Source organism: Myotis yumanensis, unplaced genomic scaffold (assembly GCF_028538775.1).
Source record: "Myotis yumanensis isolate MYYU_CA2020_CCGP unplaced genomic scaffold, mMyoYum1.0.hap1 SCAF_1, whole genome shotgun sequence".
NCBI lineage: Eukaryota > Metazoa > Chordata > Mammalia > Chiroptera > Vespertilionidae > Myotis > Myotis yumanensis.
This window is the reverse complement of record NW_027223752.1, coordinates 48,622,144-48,648,215: the sequence shown is the minus strand read 5'-3', so window position 1 is coordinate 48,648,215 and position 26,072 is coordinate 48,622,144. Positions and strand designations below refer to the sequence as shown.

The following is a 26,072-nucleotide window of genomic DNA, read 5'->3' as shown; positions in this document are numbered from 1 at the left end:
GACCAAGTTTACTCTCATCCCGTTGATCCCTTTTCTTTGCTCCCAAATAGCCTCCTTGTTTTGGAGTTATACATTTACAAAGAAAGTGTGGCCTCCTCATGGCTTGCTCACAGAGGGTGCCAGGCCCGTACCTCCCCCATCCACCCAGATCCCCTCTCCCAACCTAAGCGTTCTGACATGAGCGTGAAGAGAGGCATCTACTGTGTCCAGGCATGAACAGACCCGCCAGGCTGTCTCTGCTTATGCTGATCTCTATCATAAAAAGCAAATTCCTAGGAGAGTTTCCATACATTCAGGGCTCTGGGTGCCTGAGGTGCCGAATTCATGAAAGGCAGCCAAAAAAGAAGCAATGAGGGCAGCAGAGATAGCAAAGAACAGCTGCACGAATGTGGCCATCAGTTCATCCAAGGCAAACCCTTGAAGAGGGATCAGGAGGGCACAGGCTTCCAATTGCTGATTTTATAGCCACTCAGCCCCCAACTGAATTCTGAGTCACCAATCAGGGCTGTTAAACCAGGGGCTCCCCATCCTGCCTCCAGCAGCCTAGTCAGTGCCAGTGTCCTGCAGGGGAGAGGGCGGCCCCATGAAGTTTCCAAACCAAAATAACCTTAGTACTCAGCTACAGTTGCCCAGTGACAACATTCTCAACTCTGGCCTCTCCCTCAGTAAACTTCTTGTCAGGACCAAGTGTGGGGCCCCAACTTGTCTGTGGCTTGAGGATCCAGCTCTCACTTGTGGGAGCTCTGAGATGCAGGAGGTTCCGTTCCTGGGAAGTTCCTGGGCCCCCACAGCTTTGGGCATTAAGGTCCCAGCAAAGCATGGTGACCAGGGCAGTGATGGGATGGGGCTTCTATCAGTTGGTCAGTGGGGGCTGGTGGTGGGAGGGGTGGGAGGTGCCCATTCCTGTCTCCCAGGGGCTTAAGCTCCTCCTACTGCCCCCACATTAGGTGACCAGGGCTTCTTTGGGTGATACTGCTGGGTAGTGGGTCTCTGGTCCAACTACCAATAAGTAAAGAGTCTTCTGGAACCATAGACTCTTTTACCATCTACCATCCCTGAGAATTCCCAGGCCCCACCCATCCAGGTTCCCCTCAAGTCTTTCCCTTTTCTCAGTCCACTTCCCCCTCTCTAAATCTCTCCCTCTCTTTATGGTGACATTCTCCTCCCCTTTGCTGCTACCAGAGGACTCAGGCCACCTTTCCTCCCATCACAGTGGTCAGCGGCCTGACTAGCAGGTGTCTCTCTGAATCTGTGGAGAACCCCGATGTGAGCATCACAGAGGCCCAGGCCTCTCCCTGAGGTGGGGGGAGGAGGAAACATTTTCTACTCCTTCCTAGTGAGTCATCTCCCCAACCTCCACCACCCACCACAGAAATTAAATGCGGGGGGTGGGGGTGCTTCTTAACATACTCACACACAAAACAGAATGTCAGCTTACAATAAAACAGACTTAAGCAAATTATAGCTAATAAGATTCAGCAAGTTTGCCAGATACAAGATCAGCCTGCACAAATCAACAGCATCTCTCCCACCCACAACAGCTACTAGAAAATATTACTAAAAAGAAATCTTCACAGTAGCAATAAGGATCACAAAATATCTGGGCATTAACACTAAAACTGCCAGATAAAATTTAAAAATTTTAGTAAAGGAAACAAAATGATCTGAATAAGTAGAGCACTTCCCATGCTTTTGTACCAGATGACCTAATATAGAATGCCTGGTCTTGGATGGCTTCATTAATACCTAATTAAATCCATGATTAACCTACCAATTCAGTGCAATTCCATTCAAAATTCCAGTTGTATTTTTTTTTGAGGAACTCAATACATCTTTAGGGTAATGTTATTTGCTGTTGTTTTTTCTTGTCTGTTGTACGCAGTTTATTTAACAATATGATATAAGAAATGAGTTGGTACTTTACCATCCTATACAGGGATTGGTCTTCTTGACTTTTCTTATTTGTGGTAGTTATAGCTCTTGCATGATTGACACTAGATTTGCTTTTCCTCATTTCAAGTTTCACATAGAAGAATGCTCTTCTCTATTAACATTAGCATGGTCTTAAGAGTCATCATCCCTATTTTTTGTCTAAAACTAGTTTTATCAGAGAAACAAAGCATCATTTTCTATATCTGCCAACGAGTTTGGCTTAAGCCAGTACAGACGTGTGGGAGTGTGTGTGTGTGTGTGTGTGCCCAGGAGCCAATTCCTATCAACAGGGGTAATACTGGGAGAATGCCCAGAGTTCACAATAGAAAAAATCTGCCCACAACATCAGAAAGTTGTCCGTGTTAGGTCGGAGAGAGCCCAGGATCGGATACATGCAGACATGTGATGAGACAATGGACTCCCCCTGGAATTTCTCACAGATCAACGTGCCAGACACAGATACCGGCTTCTTCTCCCTGAATCCACATACCTCCACACAGATGCTGACTCATTCCTGAATACCTTGCTGACCCCCTTGCAGCTGAAGCTTCCTCAACTGAATACCTCAGCTCACGTCCCCGCCCCTCACCCAACCGCAGTATAAAAAAAGCGCCTCCCTCCATGTTGGCGTGAATCCACGTGCCCTGTCTTTGGGGGTACGTGGGTTTCCCGGGGACGCAGAATAAACTTTCCTTTCCTTTCTTTTCTGATTCACTGGACTCTATTTCTTGCGCCGCTTCCTGAGCCACCTAACCTAACAGTCCGGATGAATTATAAGCTTGCATTATTTCAGGAATCAGTTTCTGAATATTATATTTCTTCTCACTTTTTAAACAAATGTTTAAAACCTTAAAAATATAAGTAAAAATATGGATATAATGGACTTGATTTTCCCGTTAAAAAAAAGGCATGAATCACCAGCAATGATGACAAAAAATCCAAACAGAACCGCTCTCCCCCAAGAACAAAAAAAATATTGAAAAAGCAAAAAGAGAGAGAACATATATTTAAATCAACTGGTTTTTAACAAAAAATATGCTTTTTATTGTTTCTTTAAACAGCAATCTACCCTTCTGTGGCTTGGAAGTAGCAGTTCCATCTAGGAATAAAGAGCCTAGATTCTTGGATTTCAGTACAAACGGTCCAAGAACATGGAACGAAAAATAGTGATTTTCTCACAAGGCTACAAAACCTACACAAACTTTTCTAGGGTATCTGTGGTGTCACCAACCAGGGACAGCTCACTGGGCAATGCACTGCTGTGGGGGTATTCAGCTGTGGTAGCATTGCATATTTGGGGTTCCCCAAGTGTCCCTGATCCACTGGGAGTCCTGGGTGGGGAGAACCAGTCTGGGGGGAGAGGTGGTGTGGTGAAGGCTGGGGCGTATCCGTGGTGATGGGCTCGAATGTGGAGCCTGAGGTGCTGGGGTCTGGAGACGGGACAGGGGCCAGAGATCTCACCTGGCTACTGAGGGTTGTGGCCATCTGCTGGCCAGGGAGGTGAGGCCAGTGGCTGTCTGACAGCTGTACTGCTGGGGCTCATGGGGTTTGTTAGGTCCGTGCTGACAGGAGACTGACCAAGAGACGTTGTGAGAGTTTTAGAAACTTTATTTTTAATACACACCAGCATATTTATTTCAGCAAGCAAGAGGAGGGAGGGCGGGATATTTATGTCTCGTTGTGGGTCAGATGGAGGTGCAGGCGGTTGCAGGAAGCTGGGTCTAGCGTTGCTTTTCTCGGCTGCTTAGCTGTCACCTGTGACACCTGAAATGAGAATAACAGGAAAACAGCAGAGAGGGCAGGAGCCTCAAGCGGGGACAATAGAAAGTACTGAGCACCGGGGAGAAACTGAGGGCAGGGAAAGGTACAGAATATGCCTGTTAGGTCCTAACACGGTTTGGCTGGCCTGGGACCCAATCTGCTGCTGGATCTGCTGCTGCTGCATGGCTGCGGGTGGCATCAGCGTCCCTGAGGCTGCTGGAACTGGGCGTGTCCAGCGCTGCCTTCCTCCTGCTGCTGCTGCTCCTGTGCTCCGCGGCATCTCTCTGTGCTGTGGTTCATTCTCGCCACGCTGGGGTTGCCCCCGGGTACATGATGTTCAAGGCCTGGCCCTGGGGGTTCAGGCCTCCCATTGCTGCTGCTGCGGAGGGACAGCAGGTCGGGGCCCGCTGGCTTGCATGGTGTTCAGGTTCTGTAGGCTGGGCTGGAGCTGAAGGCCGGGCTGGCTGGGCACTCACTTGGCCGTGTGCTATTTGATGAGATCTGCCATCAGCTGAGGGTTTGACTTGCGGATGCTGAGCACGTGCTGCTGCTGGGGGAGCTGGGAGACTTCAGGGTCCGCAGCAGGTCCTGCAGGCCCCCCGGTGAGATGCTCTGATGTGGCTGCACCTTGGGTCTGCATAGACATCACGGGTCTGGGCATGCCCCACATGGGCTGTCGCTGGGCGATGGGTGCCGGCTGCCACTGCCGGGGGTCGGGGAGCAGAATAGCAGGCCCACTGACCTGGTTGGGTCACATTCAGGCCCATGGGGGCCATCTGGCTCTCAGGGGTCACAGTCCCGCAGGGCATAGCGTTGTTGGTGCTCACCCAGTACAGATGCTGCCGCTGCTGTGCCTCACGTGCCACCTGCCGGGCGCCTCCATTGCTGCAGGTGGGCCTGGCAGGGGCCGTGGGGCTGGCACTGGTTAGTGGGCTTCCCAGTGCAAACTGGTGGGGGCTGAGTTCTGGCCACGCTGGAGAGGCCGGCTAGAGACATGCTCACAGGCGAGGGCTGGGGCAGGGTCGAGGGCTATGGTGTCCAGGGTGTGCTGGGATGCAGTGTGGGGGGCGCGGGTGGTGCTGAAGGAGGGAAGGCAGACGCTGCTGAGGCACGGTGCGGCTGTGGATGGTGGCATCCGCCGGTGCATGAGCTAGGCGTGCTGCCGGCGGTACTGCAACTCCTGCTGGCGGATCTTCTGCTTGATGTTGAGGCAGTAGGGAATGGGGCATGGGCTTTCTTGGCATTGTTTGGCATGGAAGCAGCACAGGGCGATGAACTGCTTGCACACACCACAACCTCCATTGGTCTTGCGCTCGCAGGTCTTGGTGTGCTCCATGACACGCTTCATCTTCAGGCAGGACGCCTGCGGGCAGCTGTAGTCGCCGCACTGGCGGGCGTGCCTCAGGGACTGGATGCAGCGCTGGATGGCCTGGCGCCGCAACTCCCGGAGGCTCCTCAACCGCCGCTCCCCCTGGTTGCCGCCCTCATCACCCTCCTTGGCCTCTTCATTCTGGACCAGCTCCACCTTCACCATCTCGTGGGTATGGCCCTTGGTGTTGTAGCAGTTGATGCAAAGGTCGGAGTCCTGGCACGAGAGGCAGTGCCAGCCTGTCTCCACCCGCTGCTTGCACTCAGTGCAGGTGAGGACACAGCGGTCCTGGCCCTGGCTGTGCATCTCCACCGACATCGCTAGGGAACCTAGGAAAGAAGAGCAGAGAGGACAGACTTGTTCAGTCAAATACCTTCAAAACCACAGAAATACATGCAAACTTACTTTCTCAGGGGTCAAGCCACCAGTTACGCTTTTGTTGGGCTATTTGCTACATCGGAACCAGTGCCCCCAAGGAACAACACACTGCACCTGGAGGTTCCCGTGTGACCAGAATGAACTACAAAACAGTGGGTCCGTGGGGAGAAGGCACTTGCTCTTCCACAGGCCGCATATGTGAGTTGCCTCCTAAAATCAGCGGCAGCTACACAGGCCTGCGTGTGAGACACAGGAGGCGGACGCACAAAACGGAGGCAGGCGGTGCACAAAGTCCAGGGCCCGTCCCTTCCCACTGAACACTGTGGTGTCGCTACTGAGAAGACCAGCTCCCGCCGCCAGCAGAGCTGCACTGCGAGCTCAGGGGATGCACTCAGGCTGAGACCAAACATCAGGGACTCCACCAAACAGCCCCATTCTCAGCATCCAGCAACTTTCACCTCCACGAGTCCACGCAGACCTTCAGCTCCCTACACTCTGTTAGGTCTGATCAAACCACCTCAGCGACACCCCCTCCCCGGGAAACTGTCCCGTAGATCATTTGGCAACTGACCGTCCCTTCCGCTCAGACCACAGTCCCTTTGCTCAGACCACAGTCCCTTTGCTCAGACCAGTCACTTTCGGTCCCTTCCTTGCCCAGGGTCCTGACCGGCCCAGAGAATTTCCCGCAGGAAAAGCCCCTGTAGAGCCCTTTGAACCCTCTGCCTCCCCCGTCCCTGGGTGCTGGCACCATTTGGGGCTGAGCCCATCCGCTTTCCAGATGAGGTTGATCTAATAAATGTATAATTCGCTACCACTTTGGCCTCGTGCATGTGAGGTCTGATCAAATAATCAAGTTGATACCCCTCCCCTGGGAAAATGGCCCAAAGACCATTTTGCAGCCGACATTCCCTCCGCTCAGACCACATTCCCTTTCTCAGACCAGTCACCGTCCCTCCGGACCCGCCCGGAGGAGAATCCCCGAAGAGGAAAAAGCCCCCTCGAGTCCTTAAAAACTCTGACCCCCGATCTCTGGGTGCGGCAGCATTTAGGGGCTCAGCCCATCTACTTTCTAGATGACCTCATACATTTTTAATTCTTTACCTCTTTCGGCCTCGTGCAGTTCCTCCTTCTCTCCTTCGGCGACCCGAACTGATGCCTAACAGCCTTAAGAAGAGAACAAAACTGGCAAAACTTCCTGGTTCCTCCTGAAAGCTGCCTAAAGGCAGAAATTCCTGCAGAAATGCGGGAACCGCTCCGCCCCCTTCGCTGCCCCCCCGCTTCCCCGCCTCCGCTCCGCCCGCCCCCCCCCCCCTCTCCGCTCCCCCTCACCCTTCCCTGGAATCTCCAGAAGGACTTGTTTTCCTCCCAGATCCTTGAACGACATATTTGGGTTTATCTGGTTGGGACAACAGGCAGAGACGTTTGCAGTGACGAGGAAGGAGACGGAAGCTCATGCAGGGCTGACTTGCCCTGGTTCGCCTCCCTGTAAGTGGTGGAGCAGTTACAGAGAATTCAGTTGGGTTGGACGAAAACAAAACCAGACGTGGAGGATAAGTACTGGCCTATGGACTCATTTTGTGAAATGATGTTGATTTCATTTCATTTGTTCAATGAATCCATCAGACTGCTGTGATACAATTGACTGTAGATTCGGAAAAACTCGGGTTTGTGTTTACATGTAGGCACACATTGCAGACATACTTCAGTAGGACAGCCCCTTCTAAAGCATATTTTAACAAAAATAATCACATTTTTCAAAAGTTTAATGGTGCTTGTTAGCGTTTACGTGGAAGCGGGCAATTAACTTTAGTCCTGTTGCATTTCCAGTGCAGTTGCCAAGCAGTTGGAGCTTCTGGTTTCTAGATGTGCTTAGACTTCTAGAGGAAAATAAGTAACATGGAAGGCATCGCCTAGAAGAAAAATCCAAATTGCCATTCAATTATAATATTAGAAAAACAGAAATGACCTCACTAAAATAAGGCATAACAACCAGATCTCATCAATTCTGTTTCCACTCTCTTTGCCTACTTGTCACTCATTCAGCATTTCTATAAAATAACACCCTTTCCTCTTGCTTTTAGCAGGAGTTGTCTAGGTTGTGCTGAATTAACGAGCAAACTCCAAATAACGGAGGCTTATAGCTTGATCATTGTTGAAGCTAAGTAATGGGTATAGAGGTTTTGATCATCTATTGTCTTTGCTTTTATATAGGTATTTTTTTTGTTGTTGTAAAAAACAGTTTTTAAAACTCCATGGCTTAAAGCAACAGAATTCTGTTTTTTGCTCACACTACATGTCCATCTTGGATCAGTGAGGTCTCTACTCCTCTACTGCACTCTGTCCTCAGTGAGAGACACAGGCCAGAAAGCTGTCACCATCAGGAGTGTTGCTAGTTACACGCGGAAGAAAAGGACCATGCAGGAGCCATGTGCTGGATCTTAAGGCTTTGTGAGGAAGTAAACTATCATGGTGTTCTCCTTTCATTGGCAAAGGAGGTCTCATGGCCACACTTAACTTCAGGGGCTTGGAAACTATGATCCCACTATGTGCTCAGGAGAAATAAAACTGGATCTAGTTGGTGAACAGCACTAATACTTGTCACAGCCCTGAAGAGATGTGATTCTGGAAATTGAAGGCAAAGAGGTGCTCTGATACTCCATCATTTTTCCCAGTGGGTTCATCCCAAAACAGAATCACTCAGCTTTCTCATTTGGGATAAAACACTCAAATTTATACCAAAGTCAGGAGTCCCACAGTATCAGGAACAGCGTATCGTCTCTATGTTTCCAATGCAGAGAGTCCTGTCCTGTCTTTATCAGGTGCTAACATAAGATTTGCTGAACTAAAGGGAACTGGGGGCAAGCAGTGTGCATTACCCAGCATCCCTTAGAGCGCCCATTTCTCATCTTGCTTCTGACTTTACCAAATTCTGTCTCATGACATCCCCAGGCAGAGCGGGGAGGGCCTGGTGCTTTTCTAGTTCACTGGGTTATGGGGGCTGTTCTGCGTGGCCAGGCTTTCTCAACCAAGAGCCTTGAGCTTGAACTAACCAATGTCAGGGGCTCCAGGAGGGAGCCTCAGGATCATACTACCCCAATACTGCATCTTCCAGGTGAGGAAACTGAACCCCAAAGCAAGTAACTGTTATGGGTTCACTCAGCGAGATAGACCACCGACTCAGAATTTAAATTTAAGAGCCTCGCTGAAACCGGTTTGGCTCAGTGGATAGAGCGTCAGTCTGCGGACTGAAAGGTCCCAGGTTCGATTCCGGTCAAGGGCATGTACCTGGGTTGCGGGCACATCCCCAGTGGTGGGTGTGCAGGAGGCAGCTGATCGATGTTTCTCTGCCATCGATGTTTCTGGCTCTCTATCCCTCTCCCTTCCTCTCTGTAAAGGATCAATAAAATATATTTTAAAAATAAATAAATAAATTTAAGAGCCTTTATTAAGGTGGCCAGCTGACTACAGTGCGTCCCTTTAGTAAGGGGCTTCGCAGCCTGCAGTGCTGAACAAGGGTATAGAAAAATCTTTTATTGCAAAATCTACATAATGTTTAAAAAAAAACCTACAAAGGATTTTATTAGCTGTTCCTTAGAAGTTCACAAAACACACAAAGCATTTCAGTAGCTGTTTCTTAGAAGTTCACAAGAACAAAGGGGAGGTAAACGGAGTTACATCTGGCTGGGTTGAATCATAATACATTGTTTTCTGAGACAATCTAGCAATTTTTCTCTGTCACGATCTCGACCAGGTAACTTTTCCATACCTCAGTCCCTCCCCCTAGCACATTCCGTAACCCTTTCATGCCTCAGTCCCTCACCCTAGCACAGTAACCACTTCTATTTGCTTTGGGAGTAGATGGCCTCCTTAGAATCCAGATTCCGTCTTCTTCTTCACTCACTCCTAGGCCTTCACCCAGGCCTTGCTGCAAGGGATGGGCCTCTAGCTCCCTCCCTCCCATCTTCTCCAGGTCTGGCTGCCAGGGAGGGAGAAGTGCCTCTAAGCCACTGGCTTTGGATTTGATTGCATATTAAAAGCACCTGAGGAGTTTCAAAAACTACTGATACTCAGCTTCTGGTTTAATGTGTATGGTTTGCAGCCTAACTGTGGGGTCTTCAGAAACTCCCCAGGCAATCCTAATGGGCGGCACTGTGTGAGGACCGGGGCTCTGAGCTCTCGCTGTTTTCACGTGTGGGGGTGTGCAGAACTAGCTTCTGAGAAAGGAACGCCCGTGTCAAAATATGCTGCTGCTGCTCAGCAGCTCTGTACCGCAAGCTGACAAAGGGCGTGTTGACAGTGAAGGGAGGCTATGGTCCTAAGGACAGATGGGCCTGGGAACCGCCAAGTGACCCAGCGGACTGCCAGGCCCTCTTGCCAAGACTCCTCAACTGGAACGGTGTGTTAATTTCCTAGGGCTGCCCCAACAAATTACAGCAAACTTAATGACTTGAAACAACAAAACTTAATAACTTGAAACAACAAAAAGTGGCTCCTTAGGGAGGACAGAAGCCCCAAATCAAGGCTCTTGACAGGGCTGGCTCCTCTGGACGTTCTGAGGGAGAATCTGTCCCAGGCTTCTCTCCGGGCTTCTAGGGGCTGCTGGCAACCCTTGGCGTTTCTCAGCTTGTCTCCACACGGCGCCCACCTGCCTCTGTCTTCACAGGGCCGCCCCTCTGTGTCTGCACGTCCCTGTCCTTTCTCTACAAGGACATCAGTTATTGGACTCCGAGCCCACCCTAAACCCAGGAAGGTCTCATCTAAAGACCCTTCACTTAATCACATCTGGCAAGATTCTATTTCCAAACAGGGTCACGTCCACAGGTCCTGGGCGTTAGGACTTGGCCTGTTTGGGGGGAGCCACAATTCAAACCACTACAGATGGGAAACAGGGTTCACTTTCTTACTGCTGCCCTCCCCAATGCTGCTCCTGAGCCGAGGAAACAGCTGACATAAATCCGTGCCCTAAGGACAAAGGGGATGGGCCTGGGACACAGCACTGAGCTTACCGTCAGAGTTCCATGTTAAACACGGTGCTCTCACAGCTCACTTAAACTTTGCCAGGAAACTGGTAGTTCTAGCTACTGCTCAAAGGGGGAAACTGAGGTGCAGGAGGCTACAGGACTGCCAAGCTCATAGAACTAGCAAGGGAGAGACCTCCCGCTCTAACCATGCTGCCCTCCTGTTGGGATCAGCTACTGTAAGGAGCCATGACTCAACCCCACTGTCTTCAAGGAAGTGGGCAGCTGGGAGACCCTTACCTGAGACCAGGGGTCTAATCAAGATCCAGCATCATGCCTGGCCAGCGTGGCTCCTGGCTGAATGTCAACCTATGATCCAGGAGGTCATGGTTTGATTCCTGGTCAGGACACATGCCTGGGTTGTGGGCTCAATCCCAGAGTGGGGTGTGCAGGAGGCAGCTGATCAGTGATTCTCTCTCATTTCCATCTCTCCCTCTCCCTTCTTTTCTGAAATCCATAAAAATATGTATTTTTTAAAAAGATCCAGCATCGTGCCAGCCAGTTTATCACCAGTAGCTCACGGGCCTGCTCTGGTCACTTCTTTCTCAGGTTCCTGTGACTTCCTTCAACGCCTGTCTACAAACACAGAGGCCTTGTGTGTGCCAGGCACCTTGGCCTCTGGGAGGAGCTCGGTCATTGTGAAGAGGTGACTTTGTGTTTGGTTGTTCCTGGCCTAGCTCAGCAGGAAGCCTGTTTGATAACACAAGGTTGAAGAAAATACATCTATTTCCCGGACTTAACAATCCAGGGGACCCACAGACACACGTTGATGCACAACGAAAACAGAAGCAGTGGGTTCTGACACCAGCCTCCAGGCTCTTGTCAACTCAGAATGAATGGGAACCTGAAACCTGAGCAGCCAGGGGATGGTGCTGGTGCCCTTACCTTCAGGTGGGGGCCCAGCTTTCCAGGGGTCCTGTGGTCTGGCCAGTGATGCCCGGTCAGCTTCATCTTTAGAGTCTTCATGATTAAGCCCAAAGGCTTCAGCTTTGCTTGTCCACCTTACCCATGGCCTCTGCTCCGTTTCTAGGAATGAAGAGACACCTGTGGTTGAACACCCCCAGTGTCCCTGCTGAGGACTCCTGCCCCCGGGCCCCTGTCGCCATCTCTTGGCCCTTGGGTATCAGCCACCATTACCATCACTTCAAATTTAAAAAATCAACCCTATCTTCCGCTTCTGACTAGTCCCCTTTCTAACCTTTTCCACCTGCTTAATGGCACCACCTAGAAAATACTAGTAGATGTCATTGTTTGGCCCTCTCCCCCTCTTTCCTCCTCGTGGCACAAGACAGGAGGCACAGTACAGAGAAGAGTAGATGAGGAAGGGAACAAACGTTGAGCACCCCCAGGAAGAGGCAGCCCTGTGCTGTGTGCTAAATCGCTGACCTCAGTAATCCAGGAGGTGGGGGGACAGTAATACTGTCCTAATTTTGCAGGTGAAAAACAGAGGCTCCGAACGACTCAGGGCCTTGAGGCCAGGCAGCTATTGGTAGAGACAGATCAGAATCCACCCTGTGCTCCCTGTACCCCACCGTCATATTCAGCCTGACTTGTTTTTTCTGGGGACTCCCAGATGTGCCGCTTTTCTCCTGCCTTTGCTAGCACTGCCCAGCCCAGGCCTTCGCCATCTGCTTCCTGAAGTGCTGTAACAGCTTCCCAGTTATTCTTTGCATCTACTCTTTAAAAAATATGTTCTTACTGATTTTAGAGAGAGAAGGAGGGAGAGAAACATGGATGTGAGAAACACTGATTGGTTGCCTCCCTGACTAGAGATTGAACCTCCAACCTGAGTATGTGCATGAGTCAACTTTCAACCAGCTGAGCCACACCAGCCAGGGCTGCCTCTACTTCATTCTGCTCCAAATGGCCGGTGTCCAGCTGCTGTTTAATTCTCCTGTAGTGCCCGGCCGAGGACCCTGAAACACGCCCCTGTCTCCAACATTACCACCACACACCTAGACGCACAGATGTGGTGAGATAATAACATCTCCCGCTTATTGAGTGCTAAGTGCCCTGCTCTATATGCACATTGCACTTAATGCTCGCAATAACACTGAGGTGTATAAATTTTTACGGATCCCCAGAGAGGCCAAAGCGAAGGCCGAAGTGGGAGTGTGGATTCTTCTCTGTGAAAGAAGCCTGGACTGGATTACCAAGGTCCCTTCCGGGTGTGTGCCATCCTGTGAGTTGAGAGCCACTGTATTTATTCTCAAGCCGCCCAAGTCAGCCACAGGACTGGGCCTGGCACCAGGCGGTTCCGGGGGGATTCTTCCTGACATACAAGATTGGAAATGGCACCATCATCCTTGGATTTCTACTTTGCAAATGTGTTGTTTTAGCCATGCTGGCCTACGCAGCACCCCGAGTTCTCCTAGAGCCCTTGCGGGGCTCCAGGCAGATAGAGATTCTGTTCCCTTCCTCCTCAAAGCTCAGACCCCTCCCCGTTTCCCTGGGAGAGAGAATCAGCTGAGTTCTCTCCTGTGGGCTTGCAGCCTGCGGCAGACAGGCAGGCCCCGGGCATGGCTGAACTGGAGCCCAGAATGACGTGACCTCATGTTTGGTATCTGATTTCAAAGCACAAGGCTCAGATTCTATCATAGCTGCACATTTCTGAGTCTTTATCTTCCATCCCTGCCTTAAGCATTTCAGTCCACCCAGCCAATCTCTCTCCCCTACCGCACCCCCACACCCCACTCTCATTCTTTGTCTTTTTTTGGAAGATATTTCGCAGTTGAAAAGAAACACATCAAAATTAAGACCATTCCTTGTGATAATAAAATATGTACAAAATAAGTGAAATCCTGAATTATTTTTTAAAAATATGTGGGTTTTTTTGTGCCTGTTTAAAAAAAAATACATTTTTATTGATTTTTAGAGAAAGAGGGGTAGGGAGAGAGAGATAGAAACATAGATGAGAGAGAAATATCGATGGACTACCCTGACTAGGATTTGAACCGGTGACCTCCTGGTGCATGGGATGACACCCAACCACTGAGCCACACACCTGGGCTGGCCTGAGTTCCTTAAAACCTGTCATTGAGGAATGAGTGTCTCTGGAACCATCCTTTTCACAGGGCTGAGAGCTGCAACGAATAGAACCCATCAGAGACTCAGATACACTCAGAATAAGAAATGCACCCGTTTGTTATGAGCAGCTGCATGCGGCTGAGTGCCCGGAGGGGTGTGGGAGAAAGGTGGCATTCATTCACTGCTCGGCAAAGGGCTGGTGCCAACAGCACCCAAGGAACCAGGTCCCAGTGCCATGGTGGCGCCTACCAGGTCAGCATCCGCACAGGCAGGGCCATGTGGGAGGACTTCCTGAGCAGCTCTCCCCAAACCCTCCAAGGAGACAGTCCAAGGGCCCTCCGTCTACGGCCTGCCTGCCGGGTGGGGGAGGGGCAGGGCCCAGCTGGTCAGCTTGCAGCCCCCAGGGATGAAAATCCTGCCTTCTGCAAAGGAAGGCCACCCTTCACTTCCAGTTGGGCCTTCCCTCTGGATCATGTTCAGCCAATGGGAATATAGAACGCCCCGTTAAATTTGAATTTAAGATAATGTTTCAGTATAAGTACTTTCCAAAGATTGCATGGGGCATACTTACATTAAAACATTTTTTGATTCATTATCAGAAGCTCAAATATAACTGGTGTCCTGTATGTTATCTGGCTCCCACACCGCCTTGCAGTCTTTCCTTCTGATAGGCCTTCCCAGGGAGTATTTATTCTCACCGTGTGCTCTCAAGTAGAAAGCTGTGTATTTCTGATTCTCCTGGGATTCCTGGTAAAAAGGCAAAGACTTCAGGCCACACCTACTGAATAAAATCTCCAGGGCTGGGACCCAGAAATAAGCATTTTATTTTATTTTTTGGTAAAATGTATTTTATTGATTTTTTACAGAGAGAAAGGGAGAAGGATAGAGAGTTAGAAACATCGATGAGAAACATCGATGAGCTGCTCCTGCACACTCCCCACTGGGGATGTGCCCGCAGCCAAGGTACATGCCCTTGACCGGAATTGAACCTGGGACCCTTGAGCCCACAGGCCGACGCTCTATCCACAGAGCCAAACCAGTTAGGGCCAGAAATAAGCATTTTTATCAAGTTGTTGTCTAGGTGATTCTGATACATATTTGCATTGGTTATCTCTTGCTTCTGAACAAGTAAACACAGACCGAAAGCAGCCATCTCTTATGTCACAGATTGTAAGGAACTTGGGGATGACTTAGCTTTGTGACACCGGCTCAGGGTCTCGAGATGCTGCACTAGGTGTGGGTACAAGCAGCAGCAGCTCATGGCTCTGCTGGTGCTAGAGAATCTGCCTCCCAGGTCACTCACGTGGCCTTTCCAGGCTTCAAGTCTGTGCTGGCTACTCGCTGGAAACACCAGTTCCTCACCACATGGCTGCTGGCTTTCCCCAGAGCCAGGGATGGGGTGTGGGGGTGGGATGGGGAGAGAGACTTCCCAAGACAAATCCAAAGGAAGAGAATTACACTCAAAGGAAGAGAATTACACAAGATCATGAATACAAAGAGGTAGGAGTCATTGAGGCTGCCTTGCAGGCTGCCTACCACAATGTTCACGTTTGAGAATGACTCCTACAGATCAGTCCTCAGCTCACTACAACCAAGACCACATTTAAAAAATGGGAGCCAGTTTCTTTTATTAATTTTTTTCTTCTATTTCCATTCCATCCATTACCCTTTGTGGATTTGAGACAACAACAAGGAAGAAGAAAAACAATCAAAATGATAATCTTAGGAGAATAGCAAAAAGTTAAAATTTTAAATGTCTACCAATATTTTTTGAGTAGAAGGAAATTATTGGCAAATGCTATACATATATAGCTGCTCACTCCTAAAAAGTTTTAGCCCTCAATGTGGCTCTTGAAGAAACTCCTATGAGGACTTCTGGAAACATAAGTAGGGTGACCGATTGTCTCAACTAGCCCAGGACTCTCCCACGTCCTGGAAAAGCCTCCAGTACAAGCAAAATGAAATGACTGGTCAGCTTCTTAACAAGAAGCCAGTGAGAAACCACATCAGCTACTCCGCCCCCATCTATAGATGGGGGTCCACCTCGTGATGAAGCGGAGAGAGCGAGAAGCCCGGCAGTGTGTGCCCTCAGCCGTGGCCTTAAGCTCTCTCATCTGGAAGACAAGGACACTAACTCACCATAACTCTGCTTCAATGAAGTTTTAAAATAATGTTGCACGAGAGGTGCCATTTAGATGCTCAGCTGCTAATTTGAAGAGCCAGACCCAGCACGAAAGGCGGGATTAAAAGGATCACTCCTTTACACCAAGCATGTCAAACTCAAAGGCTAACACGGGCCAAATAAACAAGGTTTAAGTGTATGTGGGCCGCAAAAAAACAAAAGCTTCAATTTTCATAGAAACGTAGGTTTATTTCGATAGAGACATGCTGAATACAAAGGGCTGAAGTAAATGAGTAATTGTTAACATAAAATAATAGAACATTTTAATAAAAATTAATATATTTTCTTGAACAATAACCAAACACTGAATAACTGCACAAGTTAATAAGTGTAACGCAAATAAACCTATTTTTCTTGTTTTCCAAAAGCGAAATATTTCCTGTTGCGCACACCAAACAAGTCAGTCCAAGACTAATGACATGACCATTGGCTGCTAAAATATTCGCTGCTAGTATTAGTGGAGAGAAATGGTGCACCTGTGCATTAAGGTGCATAAGGGAAATGAATGCAACAAGATTATAGTCATCACTCATTAGCAAACATTGTAGTTTGTTATTAATAATTATGTATAACAGGGATATTGTAAAAATTAAGTTACGAAATTTTTATTAAAACGTTTCTTATATACCGTTATATTGGCTGGGCCACAAAAATATTTGTTATGGCCCTCGGGCTGTGAGTTTGACATGCTTGCTTTTACACACTTGCAACCAAATCTGACATTTTCTCCCTCAACTAGGCTGGCTGTGCTGACCGCCTGTCAAGGTGAACACAGCCCACAAAAGCAACATACATACGTTTAGTTTTCATTTTAATTTTCCATTTAATCTCCAAATTACACTCTTCCCTCCAGAAAATGCTAAGCTACCAAAAAGGACAGTCATCTCAATTGTATCCTCAATGACAAGCTTCCCAGAAAGCCTGTGGGAAGACGTGATAGAAAAGACATGATTCATTTTTCACAGCCATGATGGTGTGACTCCCATCTCCCAGGGACAGAACCTGTCACCAGCATCGCTCTTCCCCTCACCCTCCTCCACTTCCATTCCTCAAGATTTGGGAGACTTTTCTTGTTGGCAAGAAAAGCAGTGATCTGTAAATTGTGTTGAAAGTGCTCATCCCCTCTCTGTTTTTCTTCTGCTTGCACCAGTTCTGAGCAGGCCTGGGCATTTATATGATGTAAACTCTCTAATTCAAAATAGACAATGATGCCCTGGCGAGGTGGCTCAGTTGGTTGAAGCGTCATCCAGTGCACCAAAAGGTTTCGGGTTTGATCCCCAGAACTCGAAAGATCGATGTTTCTCTTTCACATCAATGTCTCTCTCTCTCTCCCTTCCTCTTTCTAAAAATCAATAAAAACGTACCTTTGGGTGAGGATTTAAAAAAATAGACAATGCCATGTATGCATGGCCCTGACCCTAACCCCTGCTTCCCAGGGGACTGTTCCCTGCCACTTGGCAGCCTAGTAACCTAGAACCTCTCTGAGTTCCAATGAGAAGAATGATTCCTGGCCTACCAGCAGCAGGGAGTGTTTTGTGGAGATCAAATCAAATAAGATGAATGTAAATGAAAGATCTTTTAAAACTTAGAGTGTCATATAAATATAAGGTGTTTCGTTTTTATTAGGGTCCTTCCTCTGACATATTTCAGATATCTGGCAGCTGAGTATTCCCATAGTATTATTATTTGCATTATTTACTAGGTGAGAATTTCTACCTCCCAACCTTAGCAAGCTTACCTAATAATTATAGCAATCTTAAGGCTGCCCACAAAGCTGCTGCCTTATGATTTCTGTTTTATAATTTTAACTCTTAAGAGGCTGATTTTTGCCCTTGCAATTTAGACCCATCTCCATGGTGTGTCCTTTTCCTGACTTTCAAGAAGGTGATATTTCAGTTTATGCAGAATGTAGCTTTTAGTTTTCTACCATTTCTATAGAATTACAAAGTGTTTTAAAGATCTATTTTTGAAGTTAGCAGTTCTATCTCAATAAAATTGATTTTTGAAAATGAGCAATGTTAGCAAATCTTAATCCAGGGCATGAACCTTGGATGCAGGCTCTTCCCCAGCCTGTGCAGGAGGCAACCAATCGATGTGTGTCTCTCACATCGATGTTTCTCTCTGTCTTTTCCTCTCTCTTTCACTCTCCCTAAAAATCAATGGAAAAATATCCTTAGGTGAGGATTAACGAAATAAAGAACAGTATAAACAAAACAGAAACAGAAACAGAATCATAGACACAGAATAGACTGACAGTTGTCAGAGGAGTTGGGGGTTGGGGCACTGGGTTATTCAGTGAAGGGTTTGAGAAAAAGGTGAAGGGATTGAGAAGTACTAGTACAGATTGGTTGTTGCAGAATAGTCACACGAAGGTAAAGTACAGCCTAGGAAATACAATCAATAATCTATAATGATAAAATTGTAATATGCTAATTAGACCAGATGTCCTTCCAGATGACCTTCCAGACGAAGCTGGGGCTGTGAGGGAAACCTGGGTCCCGGGTGCCAGAGGGAAGCCGGTGCTGGCAGCCGGGGGAAGTAAGGCCTACTCTTGCACGAATTTCATGCATCGGACCTCTAGTATTGTAATAACTATGTACAATACCAGTTGGGTACTGGAAATATCAGTGGGACCACTCTGTAAAGTATATGACTATCTAACCACTATGCTGTTCACCTGAAACTAATAAAAATAATATTAAGTATAAACTGAATTGAGGGGGGGGGAATATAATAAGTGCCAGATGACTGAATAAGACAAAAACAGAAGATTAATGATGATGATGATGATAACAATAATAATAATAATAATAATAATAATAGAGACCTGACCAGTGTGGCCCATTTGGTTAGAGCATCATCCTGTGCACCAAAAGGTCATGGGTTCGATTCCTGATCAGGGCACATATCCAGGTTTCGGGTTTGATCCCTGGTTGGGTTGCATATGGGAGACAATTGATTAATGTTTCTCTCTCCCTCTGTCTCTCTGAAATCAATTTTAAAAGAAAAAGGGGGACAGAGTAACTGAAGGGGGGTTTGCATGACCACTCCCCTAATCCTGGTCGATACTTGGCATTGGTTATTTGGAAAGATGGTAGCAAAAGGCCTTGGGACTCCTGGATGAGTTAGTCATGAGAACTCTCCTGCGGCAGAAGAGTTTCTGGAGAGATTCACAAGCTGCAGCCATTCCTCCTCCTCTCAACCCGGGGAGGCTGCTCAGGCTCTCTCCTTGCAGACTCCCACGCTCCTTGCCATAGCCCCATGGAAGGACGGCAAACAATGCCACTCTTTTTGTTGCAAAATAATGGAGACATTTTCCAAGGCTATCTGGCAAGTTACGCCTGTGCTCATGAGAGATTGCTAAGAAAAATAAAGCCAAAGAATTTCTCCAGCCTTTTATCAATTAATTTCAAACCTACTTACAGCATTTACACTTCCTTACAAACACACACACACACACACACACACACACACACCCCATACTCTGCTCACGTTTCCCAGATCTGGGCAGAGATCTTTAAGTGCAAAGTTCTGAATTGTTAAGTGGCATTATTAGCTTGTATCGTATGTTAGCCCTAATCAGATTTAAACATTTAAGCAAGATCACATAAGGCAGCACTTCTATCCATTTTGACAGTCCTAAGCCCATCTATATGCAATTACAACATTTAATCTGGTTTCCTATTGGTTGGTAATTTAATTCTCCTACAACTGCAGCCAATCATCTGTCAATCATGAAAGCTGCCTTTAAAATCAACCTACACTCTATTGTGGGGAAAAAGTTTTTCATAAATGAGCCCTGCGAGAGTAAGGGATCGTCATGGAAACTTTTGAAATTCATGGTCTTATTTTTTCTGCTCAATTTGGTTTCAGGATGCTGTATCATCACAACGTAAAGACCTTAGGCATCCCATATAAGAAATCACATTTTAAAACTACCTTACCGGGTTAAGCTCGCGTGTAGCGGTGTGGCGGCGGCGGCCGCAGGGCAAGAGTTTGGCGCGATGTCTCACACCATTTTGCTGGTACAGCCTACCAAGAGGCCAGAGGCAGAACTTACGCTGACTGTGAATCAGTGAATGAATGCAGGGAAGGCGTATGTAAAGTGTAGGAAGAACATCTGAAGAGAATGAATCCCAACAGCCCCTCTATCACATGTGATATCAGCCAGTTGTTTGATTTTATTGGTGATCTGGCAGACCTCAGCTGTCTTGTTTACCAAGCTGGTACCCAGACATACCAGCCTTACAACAAAGATTGGTTTAAAGAGAAGATCTAGGTGCTCCTTCGTCGACAGGCCCAACAGGCCAGGAAGTAGTTGTGTTGGAAGCATTTGGGGGTTGTGGGTGGGCTTGGAACACAGGTGTGTACAGCTATCTGTAGTGGAAGTTTTGTATTAGAGTAATCCTGTTTCCATTTTCGTACACTCTAGCCAGGATTGAATGTGTTAGAATTCAGCCATGGGCAAACTACGGCCCGAGGGCTGGATCCAGCCCGTTTGAAATGAATAAAACAAACAAACAAAAAAAGACGTTACCCTTTTATGTAATGATGTTTACTTTGAATTTATATTAGTTCACACAAACACTCCATCCATGCTTTTGTTCCCGCCCTCCGGTCCAGTTTAAGAACCCATTGTGACCCTCGAGTCAAAAAGTTTGCCCACCCCTGTGTTAGATGATATGTGAAGATCTTGTTCAATCTGAACTCCCATCACCCCTTTCTCTCTCTCTCTCTGTCTCTCTCTCTTTTACTTAAACATTGTTATGATGATTCAGAAGGAATTTTTTTTTGTCAGTTAATGTTGATTCCAATCCTTCATATCTGCTTTATAACATTCACTGTACTAACCCTTCTTCAAGTTGGGGTGAGGGTAGTGACACAGTTTAATTATGTGCTAAGATAAAGTCTTAGTGAAAAACAAATACATGTTCTTTAGTTATATTAAAAAAAGAAGAAAAAACTACCTTACCAATTTATTTGGAATAACATGGTGTGAGTATCAGTTGTATTGAGTTTCAAATCTGGTGATATAAAAGAAAATTAGGCTCACTTCAATCTTTTCAAATATCTCATCTGCTCTGGACTATTACATCTAAAGTCAAGGAAAGTGTGTATTGTGTCTGTAATATCTGCACCCCAAGGGTCAGTCAGCTCTGCCCCCCAAGGTCCCCTCTGGTCTATCTTGGGAAAAGGGAGGTTTGATCTTGCACCTCCCCGAGGGCCCCGCCCAGTGTGGGTGCTCTCCCTGGCTCTTCCACTCTGCACCGTCCATCTGGTGAGCTCTGCCCTGTCCCTCCCCGTGCAGAGGGCACTGCTCCCTTCCTGTGGGCACCCAGAGGGCGAATGTGGATAAGTATGTTTCTTACACTGGCCTCTTCACGTCCTGTCACCACAGGTAGGCTATTCCCTGGTGTCAGGCTTTTCTGAAAGCTGCATAACTGAAGGGAATTACAAGAAAAGAGGTAAAAAAATGAAAACTCCACACTAAATGGAGGCTTTTCCTGTAACTCAAGAGGAAGCAGCAAGGAAGTTTAACCTTCCTTAGGTGACACCTTCCATTCGGAATGTGCTCTCCGGGCTGCAGGCCCAGGAAGTTATAGCTCTGCCTCCAGTTTCCAGGCACCCCGCTAAACATCGGGGTTGTTCCAGCCCCAGAATCCACCTGTTCTCCTAAGCTATTCATATTCTCAACCACTGAGTATTCCCCCTAAATGATCCCAAGATGGGGATGAAGAGGTGGAGGAGTGAACACCTGGGGGCAAAGGTGGTGGATTTGCTTTGTTGTTGTTGTTAAACACAGTTAAATCACTCCCACAACAGGAATTTGTTTCTTCACTTAAGCTTTCTGACTAGTTTTATGATGTTTACTTTTGTAGTTTGCTAGGTCAGGATCTCCACAGAATGATGATCAACAACCAATACTATTCTCTGAAGGTTGTAAATCACCTGCCAAGCAGATTACTTCCTGGGGAAAGTGATGGCTGAAAGGCTCTTAAGATAGCAGGAGGGCAGAAAGGTTTGGAGGCTCTACATCCAGTTAGGGCCTGCTCACTGGTCCTACATGGAAGGGAAACCCCACCCCAAACCAGCAGAACAGAGTCAGCTGGGCTATATAACTGGCTTCAGGCCTGGCTGGTGTCCGAGGCTCAGACTGAATCACCAGGACAGTGTCCCGATTTCTCTCTCTGCTTCCAAACGCCGCTTTCCTCTGTGAGGGCTGTTACACTCGGGCAGCTTGGGCTTATTTTGTCCTGAGTATTATTTACCCCAGAAAAGAAGTGCCTCTTATCCGGGAGTGTTCTGTGAGGTTAACTTCGGTCATGTGACACCTACCCGCAAGCTGTGGCTGGGAACATGAGGCTCTTGGCAGTAAAATCAGAAAGGAGAGGAAGACCGAGTTCCTCTGATGGGGAACTGTATGCTACACTGATTTCACATAGAGGCAGAAAGAGTTAAAGATGGAGGGAGGATAATGATGCCACTAATAAAACTAGAAAGTGAGGCAGAAGAGTCTACTTGGCAGAGATTTTGCTCAGAAATGGACATAAAGCTAATTGGGCAAGAGGAGGAAGATAGCAGGCAGGCAGGTGAAGAGGGGAGGCCAGAGCTCAGTGAGGGGTCAGAGACAGAGGGCTGGAGATGGGGAGCCTACAATAAGCTCATAGTTGGAAACATGAGAATTGCAAGATGTATGAAGGAGAGTGCACAGAGGTGAGCTGTGAAAGGACAGAACTCTGGAGAATTGTGAGGTAGGCAACACAAGGAAAGGGAATTAGGCAACTAATCACTGGGAGAGGGGAAACGTTGAACCTACTTAAGTCTAACAGGAGGAAAGTTATATTCCCAAAGAGAAAAATGAATAAGACCTCCATGTTCAACATGAATTTCCAGTGTTGGTTCTGTATCTTTCATTTCATATTCTCCTTGTTCCTTTTCACAAGTGAACTCACAAACAAAATCCAATGAGCAGTCACTGTGGCTAAAGATTTATGGTTTTCTTAGCACTAATTATTTCCACCATGGTCTAAGTTGTATTAGTTTGAGACCCGAGCTTCTTATCATTAGTAGTAGCATATTCTTTTTTGGGTCTTCTCTCATTTCTCTAGAATAAGGATCAAGTATTAAAATAACAATCCAAGCACCACTGTTCTACAAACAACTGAACTATTGTTGACTGGCAGGCAGTATCACTATGTTGATTTAGGGACAGCTGCACAAAATATGAACTTGGCACAGGAAAGGCAAGTTGGAGGAGTCGCTGTATGAAGTACACTGATGGGAGTTGTGTGACTATCAACAAAGTTAAATTGAGGACTGCTTGTCCCTGAAGCCAAGGAAGAAGACATTTTCAAGATTTCTTTTATTGTTTCATTTGTTTCCAAATATTCCTCTAAGCTTAGTATTTCCCAGGGTCTTATCTTGGATGTCTTTTTTCAATCTATACATTCAGGGCAATCTCTAAGACCTCATTATTCACTATCAACCCTATCATCTGCCCCTGAGCCTATATATTTAGCTGCCTATTACATTATATCTAACCAGGGTGTTGAGGCTGACAAGAATGCCATTGAAAAGGGACAAGATTCACATTGTAGATATTTTTGTTTGGAAGTTAAAGCAAAAAGTTAAAAGTCTAGCCATTGATCCCAGAGTTGTAAAATTTGTATACATGACAATTTTCTAGTAGGTGGCAATAAAATCTCTAGTTCTAATACAATTAGTATATTAAAACACTTTTCCAACAGAACATATTAAAAAAAAAAAAGGAACCTTTTCTGATGTGCACAAGGGCACGATAAGGACTGTGCAGGCCCTGGCTCCATTGGGCTCCACGGCACCGACGCCACTATTTCTCGTTCAGTGAGGTCCACAATGGCTCTCAACTCCTCCCCTTCCTTTCCATTTTCACTGTTACTTCCTGCATTCAGACCCTCCCACCCCAATATCTCTTGCCTGGGCCATTGTTATCGATGCCTTTCTGATCTCTTTGCCTGATGTTTTGCTCCCTCCAGTCCACCATCCAGACCATCAGAGTCTTTCTAACGTGATTTTGCTGTTTAATATCTTCTCATTGCCTACAGAATCCAACTTACACTCCTGAATAAGGTATGGACTCTCCATGTCCTTCCCCTGCCTTCATGCCTACCAGTCATTTGCTACATACACCCCATGTTCCAACAAGCACCACATTTGATACAGTTGCAGGTATTTGTCTAGAACAGCTGACAGGTTGCCCAATGAATTCCAATTCATTCTTTAAAAATCAGCTCAATTGTCCTCCCATAAAATCTTCCCTGATTATAGGGCCTAGGCAGAGTTAACCATTACTCTCCTTCATATTGCTGCTATGGCTTATTTATACCTTTATTATTGTACTTCTTTAAGAGTTACAATTATTTTTGCATATGTATTTCATATTATGGATGAGTGAGCAGCTTAAGGTTATGGATTGCATTTTATAGATTTGTTTGCCCCTAATACCCAAGAGAGTAGAGTGGAACCTCGGTTCTCAAACTTTGAGCTCAATTTGTTCCAGAAGGCTGTTGAGAAGTGATTTGTTCGAAAACCAAATCATTTTTCCCATTAGAAAGAATGTAAATGGAATTAATCCATTCCAGACCTCCAAAAGATGGTTTTAACCTTTCTTGTATATAGTATATGTCTAAAGTACTGTTTATAAATAAACACTTTTAAAACAAAAAGGACAGAGGAAGGACGGACATTGGTGTCGGGGAGACTATAACTACCATGTCTTTGCCAAAACCTCAGATGTGTGGCCTTCTGGTCAAGCGTCTGAGATTTCATATTGTTGGAGCCATCGTTGTATCCCTGGGGGTTGCAGCTGCCTCTAAGTTTGGTGTAGCTGAACCAAGAAAGAAGGCATATGCATATTTCTACAGAAATTATGATTCCATGAAAGATCTAGGAGATGAGCAAGGCTGGTATCTTTCAGAGTACAAAGTGATCTTGGAATGTAAAGAATTTCTTTTGAGTTGAATTCCATGGAAGTTTGTCACTGACCTGTGTTCCTGAACTATGAAACATGAATATTTGAGCTAGGAATAGTTTCTCTTGATAAACGAAATACTGTGGACAGTAAAAATGTAAAAATAAAAAATAAAGGACATAAAATGTAAATGAAAATTTAACAAAAAGGAAATGAAATGTATAGTAAAAGTGAAATTTTACGTACACACTAGAACTTATCTTTAATGTTGAGAGCTACAGATGAATGGATATGGAGAGGAGGGATGGAGGGATGTTATTGCTTGGAAAGGTCAGGTAGCTGTTCTGGGGTTCTTTCTCTCTCATCTCTTTGCTCCACTAGAACTTGCCTTCGGCTCACGGGCCTCTCATTAAAAACCTACCCAATGATGTTTGTTTTCGCTTGTGTTTTAACACTTGCCTGAAGAGAAACACTGCAGCATTGTCATTGAACAAGTTTATTGTTCGATTTGCTACTTCTTTATCTTCGTGATATTTCTCAACAAAACATTGCATTTCTCCCCATTTCCCAAGCCTTTCCTTTGTTGTTGTTTTTTTGCTTGTTTGTTAATCCTCACCCGAGGATATTTTTCCATTGATTTTTAGGGAGAGTAGAAGAGAGGGGGAAAGACAGAAACATCGAAACAAATCGATTGGTTGCCTCTTGCTTGAGTCCTGACCAGGGCTTCGGCCAGAGAAGAGCCTGCAACCAAGTACTTGCCCTTGACCAGAATTGAACCCAGGACCCTTTGGTCTACAGGCCGATGCTCTATCCACTGACTGGCTAGGACTCGAGCATTTCCTTGATTAGTGAAGTAGGAATATCATCCCTACCCTCCTCCACTTCTGAAGAGCGCTCCTCTGCTATTGTCTGTTGCTGCTCCCTCTGAAGGTCTTGGAGTTCCTGGGCAGACAGCTCAGTGTTGTGGTTCTCCACCAACGCCTCCACATCATCATCATTCACTTCCAACTCACAGACTTGCCCAGAGACACAGTATCCTCCACAGCCACACAGGCTTGTCCTCAAAGCCTTCAAAGTCTCTTTCAGCAACGGACTCAGGCCACAATGTCTTCCAGGCTGATTGCATGGTCTGGAAGACACTTCCCTCCAGGCTTTGTCTATGAGCCGCAAGCAAGTGAAGATATTAAAATGTTCCTACCAGAATTCCCTGAGGGTTAAATTAGTTTCAGAGGTCACCTCAAAACATCTCTGAAACTTTGTGTCAAGTTTTTTGAAATTAGAAATGACCTACTGGCTGAGAGGAGTTGTTAGGTGGCAAGAACCTGACAGTGATGAAGCTGTACTCCTCCACCAACTCAGCTGCCAAGCCTGGAGGTGGGCAGGAGCATTGTCTATTACAGGAAGTGCCCGAGTGGCCATTGTTTTTCCCCAGAGGTATTCCTTCACACTTGGGGC

At 46.7% G+C, this 26,072-nt stretch overlaps 1 protein-coding gene and 2 pseudogenes across 3 annotated transcripts in view; 2 read left to right on the top strand and 1 right to left on the bottom strand.

Annotated features, from left to right (window-relative positions):
* Positions 1–3,519: 3,519 nt before the first annotated feature.
* Positions 3,520–26,072, bottom strand: part of VCPKMT (valosin containing protein lysine methyltransferase) — a 44,281-nt gene continuing 21,728 nt past the window's right edge. For 2 of the 3 annotated variants that reach the window (XR_011472132.1, XR_011472126.1), the window contains 4 exons: positions 11,344–11,484; positions 6,770–7,350; positions 6,542–6,604; positions 3,520–5,391 (listed from right to left, as the gene is read on the bottom strand). The gene's annotated coding sequence lies outside the window, so the exon portion shown is untranslated. Of the gene's footprint in view, positions 5,392–6,541; positions 6,605–6,769; positions 7,351–11,343; positions 11,485–20,663; positions 20,692–26,072 lie in introns of those variants that run through there. The other variant, XM_070420128.1, reaches the window with a different exon arrangement.
* LOC139002784 (enhancer of rudimentary homolog pseudogene) lies at positions 19,672–19,985 on the top strand (annotated as a pseudogene).
* LOC138997112 (cytochrome c oxidase subunit 6C pseudogene) lies at positions 22,358–24,723 on the top strand (annotated as a pseudogene).